At 43.3% G+C, this 21189-nt stretch overlaps 1 protein-coding gene across 2 annotated transcripts in view; it reads left to right on the forward strand.

Moving 5' to 3' along the window:
- Positions 1-21189, forward strand: part of ADAMTS17 (ADAM metallopeptidase with thrombospondin type 1 motif 17) — a 508325-nt gene that overhangs the window by 86169 nt on the left and 400967 nt on the right. The gene's annotated exons all lie outside the window — the stretch shown is intronic.

Genomic DNA, 21189 nt, shown 5'->3' on the forward strand with positions numbered 1-21189 from the left:
TAAACCGTCCATAAATTTCAAATATTTAAGGACAGTCTTCTCCTCTGTGACTTGGATAATGCTTGAGCTCCACCTTAAATAAAAATGCTCACTCACCAGACACAATTGCTGTCTAAAATGAATAGAACAGCAAACCGCGCTTTGTTAGACAATGAAGCTCTTCTCCAAGAAAAGGTGCTCCAAACGAGTCAGTCTCTCTCCACCACTCTTGGCCTGTTGAGACCATAGAAGACCATCAACAATAAAAGGTCTTCTAGTGTAGTAATTTTATTAAAAAACGGATATCCACAACCAATAGCATATTGGACATGCTCAAAACAGCTGTAAAGAGAGGTTCTATTTTGATATGCCAGAGGTCCCGCCGCCACTCTCTTGGGAGTTTGTCGGCTAAACATGTAAGTGAAATCCTTTTGGTCGGATGTTTTAACACATGTCCATTATGCTATTGGTTGTGGATATTCGTTTTTTAATAAAAGGACTACACTATAAGACCTCTTTTATAGTTGATGGTCTTCTGTGGTCTCAATGGGCTAAGAGAGTGGTGGAGAGAGATTGAAGCTCTTCTCCAAGAAAAGGTGCTCCAAACGAGTCAATCTCTCTCCACCTTTAACCTTGAACCTTTAGCACCAGGGTGCATTTATTTGCACAGATGAACCACTTCCATGGATGGTGGCTCTGGCCAATCCACCTTTCCACCTTGTATGCATCACTATTGGTTTGTGAGGCTGCCCATCACGGTTATTGGGCAAAAGTGCCATGTTATGGAACATAGGGGTGAGAAGAGACATTTGTATATTGGAGTAGCCTGCTATGCAGGGTTTCCAGGATGTTCTACTGATGGAAAAAAAAAATCCAACATGAAATTGCCTGGAACTGTCTGTAAGTTCTTATTTGTGCGAAATCGTGTGTAACCACAGTGCTAAAAAACAAAAAAAAACAAAACATGCAGCCCTTTACAGGTGCACAACATTGCCAATAACGCTTAATGACACCCAAAAAAAATTTTGCGCCAAAACGCGTGGTAACAAGGAAAAAATAAAAGCACTTTTTTTGGTGAGATTTTCGCACGTGTCGAAGCCATTAAAATGAATAGACTGCCCTAAATACGACACACCAAAAACATTCACACCATCGCACCTGCATAGGAGGCTGCTTTCTCACTGATAAGTTTTTTTTCTTCTGTTTATGCGGTAGTAAGTTTCATACTGCCTGCTAGACATTACAATAGTAACTAATTTATATGAATCTGAAATAATAAAAATAATAAAATAGACTAGAAAAATAAAGAAGTAGAAGGGGATAGACAATAGAAGGGGATAGAAAATGAAATGATAGAAAAAGAATAGAAAGGAATAAAATAGAGTAGAAAAGAAATGGAATAGAATAAAACAGACTATAGTCACCTTCTGAAATTCAAATTTGGAATTGAAAAGAATAGAATAAAATAGAAAATAAATTACATAGAATATAATGGAATTTAGACACCTTCCGAAAATCTAAAAGAATAGAATAGAGTAAAACAGAATAGTAAGTAAAAGAATAGAAAGAAATAGAATAAAAATGAATAGATTAGAATAGAAAATAAAAGAATAGAATAAAAAAACAGTGGAATAAAATAGAAAATAACCGTCCTCCAAAATTTGAATAGAATAAATTTGAATTCGAATAGAATGGATTAGAATAGAAAAAAAACAATAAAATAAAATAGTTTATAACACTCTTTTGAATAGAATTAATTTGAATTCAATACTTTTTCGATTTGGTCAAATTGAATTCAATTCAGCCAAATTTGGAAAATTCAAATTGCATTCGAAAATGAATAAACTAAACGAATTCTGAAAACGAATTAAACAAAATTAACTAAATGTTTTAAAATCTAAATTATTAATGAAACAAAACCATTTTTTTTTTGTTCTGCACATGTCTACTACCTGCTGTAATTTTGGCTCCATTCAAGTCCAAGATGCCAAAAACCTGTGCATGACAGGGTAAAGGGGAAGAGAGTCTTGTCCACAATTTGGACATTGGGATGACTGACTGAGACTGGCAAGGTAAGATCTAGGCACCATGGTAAACGTGGAGCATCATTTCTCTGTATGTAGAGGCAGAGAGCTTTGTCCAAGCTTTATTAAAGAAGTATGGCCAAAGCTGCTTTGGCTGTACTTCTCATGTAGGTCACATGACTGAAGTTCGTTCCGCACTCCAACACGTTTCAGCTGACAACATGCTAAAGCTCACCGTTGGCTGATGTCACTCAGTTGGTCCAGGCTCGGGAAAGCTCTCGACTTTACAATCAGGATCCACCCAGATGCCTGAGAAACTGAACTAGCCACTCCCACCCCCTCCACAGCCGACGGGCAGAGAGAGAGAGACAGACTGTCAGTCACTGGCTCTCTCAGTGAAGACTGAGAACTGGGCGATCAGCAGTTTTAATCGCTCAGTTCTCATTCTTAGAAGTGGCAGGGGTCCTTGGAATGATCTAGCATCCACCTAGGTGAGGGGTCCTTGGAAGGATGCAGCATCCACCTAGGTGAGGGGTCCTTTGAAAGATGCAGCATTTACCTAGGTGAGGGGTCCTTTTGAAGGATGCAACATCCACTGAGGTGAGGGGTCCTTAGAAGAATGCAGCATCCACCTAGGTGAGGGGTCCTTTGAAAGATGCAGCATCCACCTAGGTGAGGGGTCCTTTGAAGGATCTAGCATTTATCTAGGTGAGGGGTCCTTTTGAAGGATGCAGCATCCACCTAGGTGAGGGGTCCTTTGAAGGATGCAGCATCCACTTAAGTGAGAGGGCCTTGGAAGGATCTAGCATTTACTTAGGTGAGGGGTCCTTGGAAGGATGCAGCATCCTCCTAGGTGAGGGGTCCTTGGAAGGATCTAGCATTTACTTAGGTGAGGGGTCCTTGGAAGGATGCAGCATCCACCCAGGTGAGGGGTCCTTGGAAGGATGCCGCATCCACCCAGGTGAGGGGTCCTTGGAAGGATGCAGCATCCACCCAGGTGAGGGGTCCTTGGAAGGATGCAGCATCCACCTAGGTAAGTAGAATTTTTTTTTTTTTTCTAAAACCCAACTTCTCTTTTAAGGGAAGAAAAGATGCTCATAGTGGATATTATTAGGAAATGTTTAATCCATCTGGAAAGGCCCATTAAGCTCTGAGCATAATCGGTTTGATCAAAAGCGAGTGTATTTCAATGATATGAATATAGTGAAAAGTATACCTTATGGCGCCACTCCAAGTTATGGATGGAAGGAAAAGGATCACCCCATCGGCAAGTGAGAATAGGGGAGCATGATTCCGAGCGACTCCAGTATCAGCCAATACAAGTGAAAGGATGGACGCTGCTCAACCGGCCCCAGGAGTCCAATGTTAAGAAATGGCCTCAGCCGCCATACTGGCCACGCACTTACGCTTTTCCACCTGCCCACCGGGGTTTAGTCACAAAGGTGAGGGGCGTCCATCCCTCCATGATATGAATGTTTAACCCCTTGCCTACCAGGCACTTACTGTATACCCCCTTGCTTACCAGGCCAATTTTCAGCTTCCAGCGCTGTCGCACTTTGATTGACAATTGCGCGGTCATACAAGATTGTACCCATATGAAATTTTTATAATTTTTTTTATACAAATAGAGCTTTCTTTTGGTGGTATTTAATCGCTGCTGGGCACTTTACTTTTTGCGCTATAAACAAAAAGTGTGCAAAAAATTTGAAAAAAAAGTTTCTTTGTTTCTATTATAATATTTTTCAAATAGGTAATTTTTCTCCTTCACTGATGTGCGTTGATGAGGCAGCACTGATAGGCAGCACTGATGGGCACTGATAGGCAGCACTGATAGGCAGCACTAATGAGGTGGCACAGATAGGCGGCATTGATAGGTAGCACTAATGAGGTGTCACGGATAGGTGGCACTGATGATGGTTACTGATAGACAGCACTGATAGGTGGCACTGACTGGCGCAACTGCTGGGCACTGACTGGCGCAACTGCTGGGCACTGACTGGCGCAACTGCTGGGCACTGACTGGCGCAACTGCTGGGCACTGACTGGCACAACCGCTGGGCACTGACTGGTGGCAGCACTGCTGGGCTGCATTGATGGGCACAGGTGGGTGGCACTGGTGGGCACAGGTGGGTGGCACTGGTAGGCACAGGTGGATGGCACTTCTGGGCACAGGTGGGTGCACTGCAGAGCACAGGTGGGCGAAGCTAGTGGGCGGCACTGCTGGGCACAGGTGAGCGGAACTGGTGTGTGGCGCTGCTGGACACCGATCATCAGGGCACTAATTATCAGTGCCCTGATGATCGGTGCCGATCCCCGCTCTGACAACTGTTGGTTCTCGGCAGTACTTTCCTCACGCTCTGACAGCATGAGAAAAGTGCAGCCAAGAATCGGCAATTGCATTTCCCGGTGATCAGCATGTCATTGGACACGGCTGATCACGTGGTAAAAGGCCGCTGTGATTGGCCTTTTACCACATCACGTGATCAGCTGTGTCCATAGGCCACAGGTGATCACAGAGATTGCCGGGTGCGCACCCCTGGGGGTGCGCAGGAGAGCGTGTTCTGGGAGGTTGTCATATGACGCCCTCCCAGAACTAGCCGGCCGCAGTGTAGCCGTCATTCGTCACTTCTGCACAGTCACTTCAACTGATGAAGTCGCGTGATCTAGTGACACAATGTGTTGGGAGGAGCCAGTGATGTCACGCCACTAAACCGGTTGGCCGTTTTGTTGGAGGTTTTCTTGGTTATATGTCTGGATACTGATGTGCACCAGTGTTGAAGCACACATTAAGTTGAGTATAATATTTTTAAATAAAAATCGAGGGTTTTTTTTTATACGGAGAGCACTGAATGTTGTATTTTTTTAGTGAATTACCCCCATTTATTGTGTGAATATGGAGGTGGGTTGATAATATCAGCAAGGTGGAGAAAGGCACAGCAACCATGGCACAGGAGACCCCAGTTTATGGGGCAAGCGCATAAGACCTGATATTAGGTCAGGATTTAAGGTGAGAGTATATGTATGCTGGTGAAGACAGACACACGCACACACACACATACACACGCCTCCCTCAGTGCACACAACTTGGAAATGCAATTACTTTAGTGAATATAAACTGCTAAATAACTTTTCTCATCAGCAGTATATAGCAGTCTTGTGACATCTATCAGTGTCCAGCAGAACACTGGTTAAAGCTTGTAGGAGGAGTTTTCGTTCTCGCCCGACTGTTCTATGGGGCTGCATGACTTCTGACCCTCTGTCTGGACAGTGCTGATTTGCCCTGTTGATCACAATTACTCTCCCAAAGCAAAAAAAAAACCTCTAGCAATACACACCAAACTGAGCATGTGCTGCTTTCCCCCAAGGCTCTGTACTATTAGCAGATGGACTGGGGACAGTAGAAGGGAAGGATCAGAGAAGATCAGATGAAACAGCCTTTTTACTCAATGCATAGGATTGAGTCTTCCAACATGACAATGATCCCAAACATACCGCCCGGGCAACAAAGGAGTGGCTTCGTCAGAAGCATTTCAAGGTCCTAGAGTGGCCTAGCCAGTCTCCAGATCTCAACCCCATAGAAAACCTTTGGAGGGAGTTGAAGGTCCATGTTGCCCAGCGACAGCCCCAAAACACCACTGCTCTAGAGGAGATCTGCATGGAGGATGGGCCAATATACCAGCAACAGTGTGTGCCAACCTTGTGAAGACTTACAGGAAACGTTTGTTATATATCCTTTGTTGGCAATGACAGAGGTCAAAGTATTGAGATGAACTTTTGATAATGACCAAATACTTATTTTCTACCATAATTTGCAAATAAATTCTTTCCAAATCAGCCAATGTGATTGTCTGGAGTTTTTTTCTCATTTTGTCTCTCATAGTTGAGGTCTACCTATGATGCCAATTGCAGGCCTCTCTCATCTTTTTAAGTGGGAGAACTTGCACAATTGGTGGCTGACTAAATAATTTTTTGCCCCACTGTATATATACACACAGGTGAAACTCAAAAAATTTGAATATTGTGCACAAGTTCATTTATTTCAGTAATGCAACTTAAAAGGTGAAACTAATATACGAGATAGACTCATTACATGCAAAGCAAGATAGTTCAAGCCGTGATTTGTCATCATTGTGATGATTATGGCTTACAGCTCATGAAAACCCCAAATCCACAATCTCAGAAAATGAGAATATTGTGAAAAGGTGCAATATTCTCGGCTCAAAGTGTCCCACTCTAATCGGCTAATTAAGCCATAATACCTGCAAAGGGTTCCTGAGCCTTTAAATGGTCTCTGTCTGGTTCAGTAGGAATCACAATCATGGGAAAGACTGCTGACCTGACACCATCATTGACACCCTCCATAAGGAGGGAAAGCCTCAGAAGGTAATTGCAAAAGAAGTTGGATGTTCCCAAAGTGCTGTATCAAAGCACATTAATAGAAAGTTATGTGGAAGGGAAAAGTGTGGAAGAAAAAGGGGCACAAGCAGCACAGCAGGGATGACCGCAGCCTGGAGAGGATTGTCAGGAAAAGGCCATTCAAAAGTGTTGGGGACTTTCACAAAGAGTGGACTGAGGCTGGAGTCAGTGCATCAAGAGCCACCACACACAGCCGGATCCTGGTAATGGGCTTCAAATGTCATATTCCTCTTGTCAAGCCGCTCCTGAACAACAAACAACGTCAGAAGCGTCTTACCTGGGCTAAAGAAAAACAGACCTGGTCTGTTGCTCAGTGGTCCAAAGTCCTCTTTTCTGATGAGAGCAACTTTTGCATCTCATTTGGAAACCAAGGCCCCTGAGTATGGAGGAAGAATGGAGAGGCTCAAGGACCCAGAGTATGGAGGAAGAATGGAGAGGCACACACTGCAAGATGCTTGAAGTCCAGTGTGAAGTTTCCACAGTCTGTGTTGATTTGGGGAGCCATGTCATCTGCTGGTGTTGGTCCACTGTGCTTCATTAAGTCCAGGGTCAACGCAGCCGTCTACCAGGAGATTTTGGAGCACTTCATGCTTCCTTCCGCAGACGAGCTTTATGGGGATGCTGACTTCATTTTCCAGCAGGACTTGGCACCTGCCCACACTGCCAAAAGCACCAAATCCTGGTTCAATGACCGTGGGATTACTGTGCTTGATTGGCCAGCAAACTCGACTGACCTGAACCCCATAGAGAATCTATGGGGCATTGCCAAGAGAAAGATGAGAGACGTGAGACCGAACAATGCAGAAGAGCTGAAGGCCGCTTCCTGGTCTTCCATAACACCTCAGCAGTGCCACAGGCTGATAGCTTTCATGCCACGCCGCATTGAGGCAGTAATTGCTGCAAAAGGGGCCCAAACCAAGTACTGAGTACATATGCATGCTTCTACTTTTCAGAGGTCCGATATTGTTCTATGTACAATCCTTGTTTTATTGATTGCATGGAATATTCTCATTTTCTGAGATTGTGGATTTTGGGTTTTCATGAGCTGTAAGCCATAATCATCACAATTATGACAAATCACGGCTTAGACTCATTACATGCAAAGCAAGATAGTTCATCTCATATATTAGTTTCACCTTTTAAGTTGCATTACTGAAATAAATGAACTTTTGCAAGATATTCTAATTTTTCGAGTTTCACCTGTATGTATACATACATACATTTTTATTTCTTTTTTTCTCATGAAAGTACCGTTACCCTTACCCCTGGTTTACATATATGCAGCCATGCAGGTATGAGAGCCCATTCATTTAAATGGATTCCCATGCCACGTGACATGTAGGGATGAAGTCCCTGCACTTCTTCTGAAAACACAGCCCGCACAGGAACCTCGGTTCCCAGTATGGTTGCATTTTCCAATGCAGGCGGCGTGCCATTAGAACTAATGGCACCCACCCGTGGGTCCACATTCCTATGTGCGGATGGTGCGGCTGCACGGTGGTGTGGCACCACCCGCACAGATGTGAACCAAGCCTTAAAGATAGAGGAGTAGGTAATTTGTAGACCTCATTTACATTACTCTTCATGAACGTAGAGAGCATGCTCATAGTACATTTCTTTTTTTCTTTTTTTTTCTTTTGGCTATGATAATCTTGGAGTAAGAGAGAATGGCCACACATATACTGTATTTTTAAGTTTTTCCACATTTTCCTGGCTGTAGAGGCTTATGAACCCCATGAACAGTAGTGTGTGTGTGTTTTTGCATTGTTGCATTTTTTTGAAATTGCCCTTTATTCATGTTATGTGCTTTTTAGTAGCATTTTTTTTCTTTAACAAGGCAGGAATCTTTCTGCTAGCCTACAATATAAGTCCTTAAACTGTAATCGCACTCCTTCTATACACAGCCTTTCCTGGGTGGTGAGATTGCTTCTTTTCCAGTCCAGCCCCTGATTGAGAGTCTGGCCAGTGAGCTGTGTCTGGTTTTTAAAGAGGTGTTAATACTTGCTCGTGGGAATTATCATTTCCAGCAACACAACATGAGCCAGTCTTACTGTAACTGAATGTTTGAACAGCAGAGGAATATAGACAATTCCAACTTTGTATTCTCTGAAAAATGGTAAATGTGCATTCTGTAATAGTGGAAGCCATTTCCATACCGAATAGGAATATACAGCTGATCAGGGCTTTTTTCCAGCGGGAACGCACCTCCAGCTCTGAATGTATTTATTGGCAAGGGGTGCTGGGGTGTGCTGGAAGATCTGTTGATGCTGGCTGCTGGGGGTCTATTGTCACTGGAGAAAATCCATGTTTGCATGGTGATTTATTATTAATGGGGGGGTATTTGTTGCTGGCGGAGTATCTATTGTTGCTGGTGGGGGGGAGGGTCAGTTGTTGCTAGAAAGACCTACTGCTGCAGGAGGGGTCTGTTGTTGCTGGGTGCTGGAGAGATGCTGCCTTCTGGGGGGTCTATTGTTGCTGATGGGGGTCTATTATTGCTGGAGTGGTATTTTGTTGTGGTGGTCCATTGAAGCTGGGAAAATCTATGGTTGCTTTGGGGGGGAGGGTGGGCATTGCTGTTGGCTGTGGGGGGATTTATTTGACTGTTTTTCTTGTTAAATTACGTAGCACCACAAAATGATACTTGCCTCTGTATTCTCTAAGACCAGCAGTACTGGGAGGTGGGTAAAACAGAGACCGTGCTCATAGGGGCATAGGGGGGCAGAGACCAGAAGCAACTTAGAATGGTGGAGTTCCTGTATCTCTTCCCTGCGGGAAAAAAAAAAAGTCTTGATACATTTTTACAGCTTGTATAACATGTACATTTGCTGTCCCCTCAAAATAACTCAACACAGAGCCATTAATGTCTAAACCGCTGGCAACAAAAGTGAGTCCACCCCTAAGTGACAAGGTCCAAACTGGGCCCAAAGTGTCAATATTTTGTGTGGCCACCATTATTTTCCAGCACTGCCTTAACCCTCTTGGACATGGAGGACCCAGAGCTTCACAGGCTGGCACTGGAGTCCTCTCCCACTCCATGATGACATCACGGAGCTGGTGGATGTTAGAGACCTTGCACTCCTCCACCTTCCATTTGAGGAAGCCCCACAGATGCTCAATAGGGTTTAGGTCTGGAGACATGCTTGGCCAGTCCTTCACCTTTACCCTCAGCTTCTTTAGCAAGGCAGTGGTGGTCTTGGACATCAGCTCTTAATTGCCAGTCTCTTTTCGTTTTATATATTAATAATAAAAAGCCATTGGTGATCAAATACCACCAGAAGGAAACTGTGTGAAAGGGTTTGTGGCACCACTCCAAGCTAGAGAACAAGAAGAGATTGCCCTGTCGGTATAGGAAGAGGGAGCAGCATCTGTGCGCAGGGGCAGACTGACAACTCATGGGGCCCTCGGGCAATAGGGGATCATGGGGCCCCTGTGTCCTTGCCCAAACTCAAAAAAGCCTATAAAAAAGCTACCAGGGGCATCTCACGGGGCCCCCTACTGACCCCGGGCCCTCGGGCAGTGCCCGAGTGTCCAAATGGTCAGTCCGCCCCTGTCTGTGCATGATTCTAGTGACATCTATGTAGTGGAGAAATGGGCGGCACTTAGACCAGCTCAGGGAGTTCAGTATATAGGATGGCCCCAGCCGCAGCTCCAGCCACATCCTATGATGTGTTTTGCCCCGCCCACTGGGGCTTGATCGCAGAGGTAACCACTAGAAGAAAGCTCTATTTGTGTGGAAAAAAAATTATATAAATTTCATTTGGGTACAGCGTTGCATGACTGCGCAATTGGCAGTTAAATTATCACAGTGCTGATTAGCAAAAAAATTCCAAACCTTCTTGAGGTCAAGTGGCTAAGGAAGGAGCAGAATATGTACACTTCAGCCAAAGATGAACATTTTGCATTTGCAACAATTAAGGAGACGCCATATTGAGTGATTATAATTTTTTGCTTTTTATTTTGTAAATCCGTATGACTTGCTAAATACAGAATAAGGGCTTAATTTGTAAAGAATTCACACAGTGAAAGTGCATGTGCATTCACTCTGTGTGAATGGGGCAAAATCGTGTGCTAAGCTATTTTTTTTTTTTTTTTCTCTCCAGGGGTTGGATGTTCATTCACAATGTGAGTCAGTAAAACATCACATTCTGGCCACTAGATGGAGGCGACAATCAAAGGAAATGATTACTTATTTACTGTAATCATCATAAATGAAGAACATCTGACCTGGAGAGAAAATAGCCTATTAAAATTTGATTTTGCTGCCAAAAAAAAAAAATTAAATGGCCACCATTGGTCATGGCTATTGTTATGGAGCTCCGGTTCACACTTGAGTCCTACAGAATCACATGACAATGGGAATCATATTGTTTTCAATGGTGCCTGTCCTAATCAATGTGACTCAGCACGGTGCTATTTTGGAAAAGGTTCCAGCACTACCTTGGTGCAACATAGTCTTCCATATTAAGTAACCGAAGTCAGCATTAGATAATCAATTTCTATGCGACTTTGATGAGATCAGTGTTTGTTTTTCTTTGACCCTCACCCCTCCACCCAGGTCAGTCTTGCTGTCTAAAAAAAAAAAAAAAAAAAACTCTCCTCCCCAGGCATTCCATTCACACCTGAGTGAAGTGGAAACCCACATCCCCGCCCACTTTTTTACGCGTTTCACATGATAAATTTCCCAAAGTGACTCGAACCTTTTTTATTTTGGAGTGTTGTGCATTTTTTTCAGTGCGCACTGTGGCGTGTTTGTATCATGTTTTTTGTGTGTCTCAAAACACGTCTGCTAACTGAGATTGGGGTGTCATTAAAGTGGACCTTCACTCTCCGGCGGCACTCTCCTGCTCTCCATCTGCCCCCTCCCCTCCGCAGCGTTGATATCAGGTTATTTTGTTTGTTTACTTACTGCGGTTTTTTTTTGGCTTAAGACTCGGGCTTCCCCCCAACTTCCAGAGTTTGCCTAGGCGAGTGACACAGGACCCCCGGTGCCTCCTAGGAAGCATGATGTGCAGTCCCATTCAGTGAGGAGGGCGGGCCTAGCAGTGCCTGCATCCGGATGAGCCGGCAGCTGTCACAGGAAATATGGCGGCGCCGGACCTGTGCAGTGCCTGCAGAGAAGAGGACCCCAGCAGCTCAGTGGTGGATCCTCTAGCTTGGTAAGTAACCTTACTGTACAGAAGACCGTAAAAGGTAAGAAGGGGAAAAAAATGGGGAGGAGTTGGGGAAAGGCTGAAGTTCCTCTTGAACAGTTAGGCTGCATTCACATCTATGTTTCTAAATGCGCAGAAAAGTGTGCCCGGCCTTGCGTTTTAAAAACGTGCCATTGCACTTGCATTGTCATGCATTCACATCTGCGCGTACCTAAATGCGTGGCAACCCACAGTGCAGTAAGGATGACCTAGGAGGAGTGGTGAGGGCGAAAAAAAAAAAAGAAAGCATTGATCTCATCAAAGTCACATAGGAGTTGGTTCTTATCTAATGCTGATGGGACTTCTGTTAGTAAACTCGGATCAGAGTTGCACTACGTAGTCACACCGGAAATCGCATGAAAATCGCATTTCATTAGTGTGGACCAAGCTTCTGCATGCTGACCATCTTTTATAGAGATGTTTCTGTTCCATTGGTCCCATGAAGCATAAGGACAGGCATCCCTTCCTCTCCAGTTCTTGGAGTATAGTACTGGGCATCCCTGGTTGCAAGGCATCTGGCCTGGTAATGGCAGAATTGGCACTGCCTATCCTTTTAATGGGCAGTACTGAACCTCTAAGTGAATAATGTGCACTAGGTGGTTGGGGCTCATGCTGAACATACAATGGGTGTATAGAGCACCGGACCCAACATTCTGGTACCCTGAGGTCCTCCAGGTAGACATGATGGCAAAAAGCCAGCAGAGAGAGGCTTTCCCCTTCACGCGGGTAGAACGATCAGCTGATGCGACAGGACACTATGAGCTGTCGAACAACTCCTGTTCATGAAGTGCCTTTCCTTTGACAGTACCTTATGTCTAGTACACACGATCAGAAAATCGGACAAAAAATATCGCTTTCTGAGTGCTCATTCAATCTGATCGTTGGTACACACCTTTCAAGAGCCAGAGAACAGTTCGTGCAAAATTTACCCTACGGGACAAACAGGAACATTTTTCTCGTATGATACCAGAATTAACGATTTTTGTTGAATCGGTATAGTATTCGGCAGAACAAATTGGAAGACCAATACTGTGCATGCTGAGAAATGAAAGAATACATTACAATACAATACTTAACATCACTATCCAAGTTGTATTCTATGATATGAGAATTTTCGTAACTTTAGTAACCTCTTCATTTTTGGTATGAGACTAGTATGCAAAAAAAAAATAAAGGATTATCATTCATCCGATTGTCATTGTGTGTACGAGGCTTTAGATTTATGAAAGTAATTGTCTGCAAGCTGTGCAAATTAAAGTGATACTTATGTCATTGGTTTAACAAACATGTCATCCTTACCTGCTCTGTGAAATGGTTTTTCACAGAGCAGCCTGGATCTTCCTCCATCTAAGGTCCACCGCCGGCACTCCTGGCCCCTCCTTCCTGTCGGGTGCACCCATAGCAAGCAGCTTGCTATTGAGGCACCCAAGCAGACGCACTCCTGAGACGCTGCGCTACATGTCCATTCACACACAGAGCTGCAGCTCGGCCCTGCCCCTCCTTCTCCTAATGCAGCTGGAAGCCAGTGGCTCCTGAAGCTGCCTCAGCCAATCAGGATTGAGAGTCCCTGGGGAACAGAGGCTCTTGTGGACATCGCTGGATCGGGATGAGTCTCAGGTAAGTGTTGGGGGGGGGGGGGGGGCTGTTACACACAGAAGGTTTTTTACCTTTGTGTATAGAAAGCAGTCTGATTTCCTTTTAGATATACCAATTCATGCCCCAATGTCGGTTAACAGACCCAAGCTGCAGACTGTGTAGAGTGCTAGTTACCTTCATACACCCCTTGAATAACTTCAGACCAAACATTATAACGTTTCAACACTTACTGAACATCGTAGTCATTGCAGATGGCAGAATGACAGTTTTTACGTTAATCTAGTCCTTAACTCAGGCTTGGCTGCCCCAGCATACCTGCACTGTAAAATAAAGTCCATATTGGCAACATCCGTGATGAGGGTGTCCTGATGAGTTGGTGTCTTTTTCCCAAGCAGCACAAAATTAGACCAATAAAAAACCGCTCCAATGGGGGCTCCCATGTTGATTTTTTTAATAACATAGAACCGGGAGGCCGGACCAAAAACCTGCAAAATAGGAACAGCAATAAAAAGACATACACAGCGCTACCTAGCTACAAGTAGGCAACCTTCTTACAAACGGCTGTGAAGTGCAAGATGTAACTGATAGTTGTTGGATCCACTTCACCAGGATTGGTGTAGCACCCTGAATCTAGGTACAAGCTGTCATCATGGCGCTTTGCCTTCCCAACATACATCTCCCAAACACCTGGTTGCATGGAGTGTTACTGAAACATTGTCCATTGTCATTGTGTAGATTCCATCCTTTGTGGAAAACTGGTTGCCAACACATGAAAATGTGAGAAAACAAAACTGGAATTTTCATTACAGTGACTGCTGAAGTAGAGCAGCTCTGCTGATGGATGTATTACCATGGAGCTCCCGTAACACATATTTTCCAGCTTTGGCTCATTAGTATAAAATGGATCCTTTCCTGAACCGAGACTGATGCAGACAGACATAAGTGTGAGTTCCTAAACCTCGGCGGTGATGTTATGTTATGTTTCAGCAGCAGGTAACGGCCTACAGCTAAGCTCCGCATTCAGAAGGTTACGAACACAGAGAGAGAGATATAGATCAGCATAAATGAGTACACCCCTTTGAAAAAGGAATATTTTAATCAATATCTCAATGAACACAAGAACATTTTCCAACATTTTGACAAAACTTGAGTTTTATAGAACATTTGTTTGGCTCATTACATCAAAGTAAGGTTAATAATATAACTTAGATTACAAAATCTTCAGTTTTACTCAAATTAGTTGATGCAAAATTGAATCCACCCCGCAACAAAAACTACTCCATCTAATATTTTGTATGACCTCCATGATTTGTAAGGACAGCACCAAGTCTTCTACGCATGGAATTAACAATTTGGTGACATATTGCAATATCGATCTTTTTCCATTCTTCAAGAACGACCTCTTTAGAGCCTGGATGCTGGATGGAGAGTGATGCTCAACTTGTTTCTTCAGAATTCCCCATAGGTGTTCGATTGGGTTCAGATCAGGTGACATACTTGGCCACTGAATCACTGTCACCCCGTTCTTCAGAAATGCAACAGTGGCCTTAGATGTTTGTTTTGGATCACTGTCGTGTTGGAAAAGCGCACAATGACCAAGGGCAAAAGAGTGATGGTAGCATCTTCTCTTTTAACATAGAGCAGTACATCTGTGAATTCATGATATCAATAAAATGCAGCTTCCCGACACCAGCAGCAATCATGCAGCCCTACAGAAGGACACAGCCACCATCATGTTTCACTGTAGGCACCATGCATTTTTCTTTGTACTCATCTTTGTGACGCCATACAGTTTTGAAGCCATCAGTTCCAAAAACATTTACCTTGGTCTCATCACTCCAGAGTACAGAGTCCCAGTAGTCTTCTTCTTTTTCAGCATGGGCCCTGGCAAATTCTGGGCAGGCTTTTTCTTGCATGGGCTTTGGAGCGTGAAATTGTCCAAAATGTCTTGGTATGCGGACGCCTTAAGAGTTCCCTTTACTGGAGCTAAGGGGCCAAGCCCAAGCCCAACCACGGCAACTGACGCTTTGCAATGCACTTGGTGATGTAAGGCTGCTCAGCCATGGAAACCCATTCCGTGAAGCTCTCTACACACTGTTGTTGTGCTTGTCTGAAGGCCACACCAAGTTCGGAGGTCTTTAGCTATTGACTCTGCAAACAGTTGGGGACTTCTGCACACTGTACGCTTCAGCATGCGCTGACCCTGCTCTGTCATTTTACGTGGTCTATCACTTGGTGGCTGACTTGCTATTGTTCCCAGATGCTTCCACTTTGTTATAATCCCAGGAGATTTTGGAGCACTTCATGCTTCCTTCCGCAGACGAGCTTTATGGGGATGCTGACTTCATTTTCCAGCAGGACTTGGCACCTCCCACACTGCCAAAAGCACCAAAACCCGGTTCAATGACTGTGGGATTACTGTGCTTGATTGGCCAGCAAACTCGCCTGACCTAAACCCCATAGAGAATCTATGAGAGACACGAAACTGAACAATGCAGAAGAGCTGAAGGCCGCTATTGAAGCATCCTGGTCTTCCATAACACCTCAGCAGTGCCACAGGCTGATAGCTTCCATGCCACTCCGCATTGAGGCAGTAATTGCTGCAAAAGGGGCCCAAACCAAGTACTGAGTACATATGCATGCTTCTACTTTTCAGAGGTCCGATATTGTTCTATGTACAATCCTTGTTTTATTGATTGCATGTAATATTCTCATTTTCTGAGATTGTGGATTTGGGGTTTTCATGAGCTGTAAGCCATAATCATCACAATGATGACAAATCACGGCTTGAACTATCTTGCTTTGCATGTAATGAGTCTATCTCATATATTAGTTTCACCTTTTAAGTTACATTACTGAAATAAATGAACTTTTGCACGATATTCTAATTTTTTGAGTTTCACCTGTATATACTCACAGAAGTGAGTCCACCCCTTACATTTTTGAAAATATTATATTCTATCTTTTCATTTGACAACACTGAAGAAATGACACTTTGCTACAATGTGACGTAGTCAGTGTACAGCTTGTATAACATGTAAATTTGCTGTTCCCTCAAATTAACTCAACACACAGCCATTAATGTCTAAACTGCTGGCAACAAAAGTGAGTCCACCCCTAAGTGACAATGTCCAAATTGGTCCCAAAGTGTCAATATTTTGTGTGGCCACCATTATTTTCCAGCACTGCCTTAACCCTCTTGGGCATGGAGTTCACCAGAGCTTCACAGGTTTCCACTGAAGTCCTCTTCCACTCCATCATGACAACATGGAGCTGGTGGATGTTAGAGACCTTGCACTCCTCCATCCTCCATTTGAAGATGCCCCACAGATGCTCAATAGGGTTTAGGTCTGGAGACATGCTTGGCCAGTCCATCCCCTTCACCCTCAGCTTCTTTAGCAAGGCAGTGGTCATCTTGGAGGTGTGTTTGGGGTCGTTATCGTGTGGAATACTGCCCTGCGGCCCAGTCTCTGAAGGGAGGGGATCATGCTCTGCTTCAGTATGTACATGTTGGCATTCATGGTTCCCTCAATGAACTGTAGCTCCCCAGTGCCAGCAGCACTCATGCAGCCCCAGACCATGACACTCCCACCACCATGCTTGACTGTAGGCAAGACACACTTGTCTTTGTACTCCTCACCTGGAGGACACCATCTGAACCAAATTCGTTTATCTTGGTGTCATCGGACCACAGGACATGGTTCCAGTAATCCGTGTCCTTAGTCTGCTTGTCTTCAGTAAACTGTTTGTGGGATTTCTTGTGCATCATCTTTAGAAGAGGCTTCCTTCTTGGACGACAGCCATGCAGACCAATTTGATGCAGGGTGCGGCGTATGGTCTGAGCACTGACAGGCTGACCCCTTCAACCTCTGCAGCAATGTTGGCAGCACTCATACGTCTATTTCCCAAAGACAACCTCTGGATATGACACTGAGCACATGCACTCAACTTCTTTGGTCAACCATGGTGAGGCCTGTTCTGAGTGGAACCTGTCCTGATAAACCGCTGTATGGTCTTGGCCACCGTGCTGCAGCTCAGTTTCAGGGTCTTATCAATCTTCTTATAGCCTAGGCCATCTTTATATAGAGCAACAATTCTCTTTTTCAGATCCTCAGAGAGTTCTTTGCCATGAGGTACCATGTTGAACATCCAGTGACCAGTATGAGAGAGTGATAACACCAAATTTAACACACCTTCTCCCCATTCACACTTGAGACCTTGTATCATTAACCGTTTCAATACCGTGCAATTTTACACCTTCCTGCCCAGGCCGTTTTTCAGGTTTCAGCGCTCTCACACTTTGAATGACAATTGCGCGGTCATACAACATTGTACCCAAACTAAAATTTTATCATTTTCTTCACACAACTAGAGCTTTCTTTTGGTGGTATTTAATCACCGCTGGGGTTTTTATTTTTTGCTAAATTAACAAAAAAAGACCAAAAATTTTGAAAAAAAAACACATTTTTCTTTGTTTCTGTTATAAAAGTTTACAAATAAATAATTGTTCTTCATAAATTTAGGCCGAGATGTATTCTGCTACATGTCTTTGGTGAAAATAACCCAAATTAGGATGTATTATTTAGTTTGTAGGAAAGTTATAGAGTTCACAAACTATGGTATAGATCTGAATATTGATCAATCCTGAAGTACTGACAGCCAATCTAATATCTTGAGGTCCAAGAATGTCAGAACAGTACAGATATCCCCCAAATGTCAGGACAGTACAGATATCCCCCCAAATGTCAGAACAGTACAGATATCCCCCAAATGTCAGAACAGTACAGATATCCCCCAAATGTCAGAACAGTACAGATATCCCCCAAATTACCCCTTTTTGCAGAGTAGACAGTCCGACGTACTTCATAAGAGGCATGGCGAGTTTTTTGAAGTTGTATTTTTTTTGTCATAATTTTTCGGAAAATGAAAAAATTAAACAAATTATTTTCACTATTTTTTTTTTTACATACTGTCACCAGTGCAGTACAGCGTCATCATATAACTGGCATGGCGGTGAACAGCGACACTGACTGGTGACAGTATGAAAAAAATATATATATATATATTTTTTTTTATTTTTTTTTATTATATTTAATTTTTTATTACTTTTTTTTTATTTTTTTAAGATTTTTTTTCATATTTTACTATGACCAAAATAGTACAATGTTACCATAGTAACACTGTACTACTTTGGGGAAGTGATCAGTATTTTTTTTTTTTTTTTACACAATTTGCTTATAGCAAAGAATTACTTTGCTATAAGCAAGCATTTACCTGAATGAAATCGATTCATTCAGCTTTTTTTTTTTTTTTTTTTTTTTTTGTGCTTAGCTGTGATTTGGTCACAGCTAATCACATGACATGTGCATGTGATTAGCTGTGACCATTCACAGCTAGGCACTACTATACAATGGATGGCATCATGAATGAAGCCATCCATTGTATACAACTGTCATGTGACCTGCTGTGATTGGTCACAGCAGGTCACATGGTACCGGCAACGGGAGCCGGTACTCGGATCTGTCATCGGCCGTGTCCGAGGTGCACGGGCGGTGACAGATCGCACTGCTGCATCGCTCTGCAACCGCGCAAACCGCGCATGTGCGGGAGCACGCCAAGTGGCGTGCACCCGGAATACAGGAGCACATTTCAAGCCGCCAAACGGCCATTGGCTGGGCGGCTAATGGTTAACAAGTCACATGACACCGGGGAGGGAAAATGGTTAATTGGGAAGAATTTGGACATTTGCACTTAGGGGTGGACTCACTTTTGTTGCCAGCGGTTTAGACATTAATGGCTGAATGTTGAGTTATTTCAGTGTTGTCACATGAAAAGATAGAATAAAACATTTACAAAAATGTAAGGGGTGTACTCGCTTCTGTGAGATACTGTGAGTGTGTGTGTGTATGTATGTATGTATGTATGTATGTGTGTGTGATTTAGCATTTCCGACTAAGGGGCGTGTGTGCGACCTCACCTGTCGATCACTGGGCCTGGCCGCCAGTGTATCACCAACGGGGGAGAGACCTGTATGTAAACAACACAGATCTCTCCCCTGTCAGCTCCTGCACGTTGCTTTGTATGGCTCTGCATAGCACAGCCATACAAAGCAGTGTGCTTACAGTGAAACAGAGTCTAAAAAAAAGTTTAGTGTATAAATAGAAAAAAAACATTACTCTCATATTAGGAAATACCTTTTATATGACAAAATTAAAACAAAAATAAACACATAATTTCTCATATATTCCAGCAATACCAGTGACAGAATCTTAAAAATAAAAAAAAGTTTAGTATATAAATAGAAAAACAATATTTAAAATACTGTATATTATGATATAATAGAATTTTTTTTCTATTTATTCACTAAACTTTTTTTTTTTTTTTTTTTAAGATTCTGTCACTGGTATTTGTAATATGGAAAAAGTATTTTCTTTAAGGGGGGTTATTATAAAATATAGATACATGCAATAGTTTTCCATATTACAATAAAAGTAGTGGTATATTTAGTGTATAAAGTATGTGATACGAAGTACTGTGCAAAAGATTTAGGCAAAAGAATATAAATGAACAGAAGAGAAATCCAAGTAAAATCAATCTCTGGTGTGACCGCCATTTGCCGCCTTCTAGGTTGACTTGCACACAGTTTTTGAAGGAACTCGGCAGGTAGGTTGTTCCAGACATCCTGGAGAACTAACCACAGATCTTCTGTAGATGTCGGCTGCCTCAAATCCTTCTGTCACTTCCTGTAATCCCAGACAGACTCCATGACACTAAGATCAGGGCTCTGTGGGGGCCAAACCATCACTTCCAGGACTCCTTGTTCTTCTTTACACTGAAGATAGATCTTAAAGCCATTGGCTGTATGTTTGGGGTCATTGTCTTGCTGCAGAGTAAATATGGGGCCAATCACACGCCTCCCTGAGGGTATGGCATGATGGATAAGTATCTGTCTGTATTTCTCAGCATTGAGGTCTCCATTGATCCTGACCAAAATCTCCAACTCCATTTGCAGAAATGCAGCCCCAAACTTGCAAGGAACTTCCACCATGCTTCACAGTTGCCTGCAGACGCTCATTATTGTACCATGCGCCAACCCTTCCCAAAAATAATGCCTCTTGCTACAGCCAAATATTTCACATTTTTGACTCAGCCCAGAGCACCTGCTGCCATTTTCTGCACCCCAATTCCTTTGTTTTTGTGCATAGTTGAGTCACTTAGCCTTGATCCATGTCTGAGGTTTGGCTTTTTAGCTGCAATTCTTCCAAGAAGACCACTTGTGGCCAGACTTCCCCAGACAGTAGATGGGAGTACCTGGATGCCTGTGCTGATGGCACTGCTGGACATCTGATTTTTGAAGGGAGGTAAGCATGGTGTGTCTGTCTTCTGCTGCATTAAGTTTCCTTGGCCAACCACTTCGTCTACTCTCCTCAACATAGTCTGTCTTTGTACAAATGTAAGAATTGATGCTGGTTTGAAGCCAAAGTGTAGTCACTCCAATTATTGATGTGATTTACATGTTTCTAATGTTTGCTCACTTTGCATGTTGTAAATTGATAAAAGTAATCACGTTATAAAGACCTGCTCAAATGTTTTCATCCCCTGGCAGAAATCGTGACATTTTTTGGCATTTATATTGGAAATATGACTGAACATGCCAAAAAACTGTCTTATTGAAGGATGATGATCATATGAAGACATTTATTATCACATAGTTGTTTGGCTTCTTTTTAAATCATAATGATATCAGAAATCACCCAAATGGCCCGGATCAAAAGTTTCCCTCCCCTGGAATGTTTGGCCTTGGTACAGACACACAAGGTGACACACACGGGTTACAATGGCAATTAAAGGTTAATTTCCCACATCTGTGGCTTTTTGAAAGTGTCTGTGCATAAATAGTTGGCTAAGTGGTTAGCACTTCTGCCTGGCAGTACTAGGTTTGTTGGTTTGAACCCCAACCACGGCACCACCTGCCTGGGGTTTGC

Source organism: Staurois parvus, unplaced genomic scaffold, assembly GCF_062004578.1.
Source record: "Staurois parvus isolate SC_StPar_1 unplaced genomic scaffold, SC_StPar_1.0 ptg000845l, whole genome shotgun sequence".
Lineage (NCBI taxonomy): Eukaryota > Metazoa > Chordata > Amphibia > Anura > Ranidae > Staurois > Staurois parvus.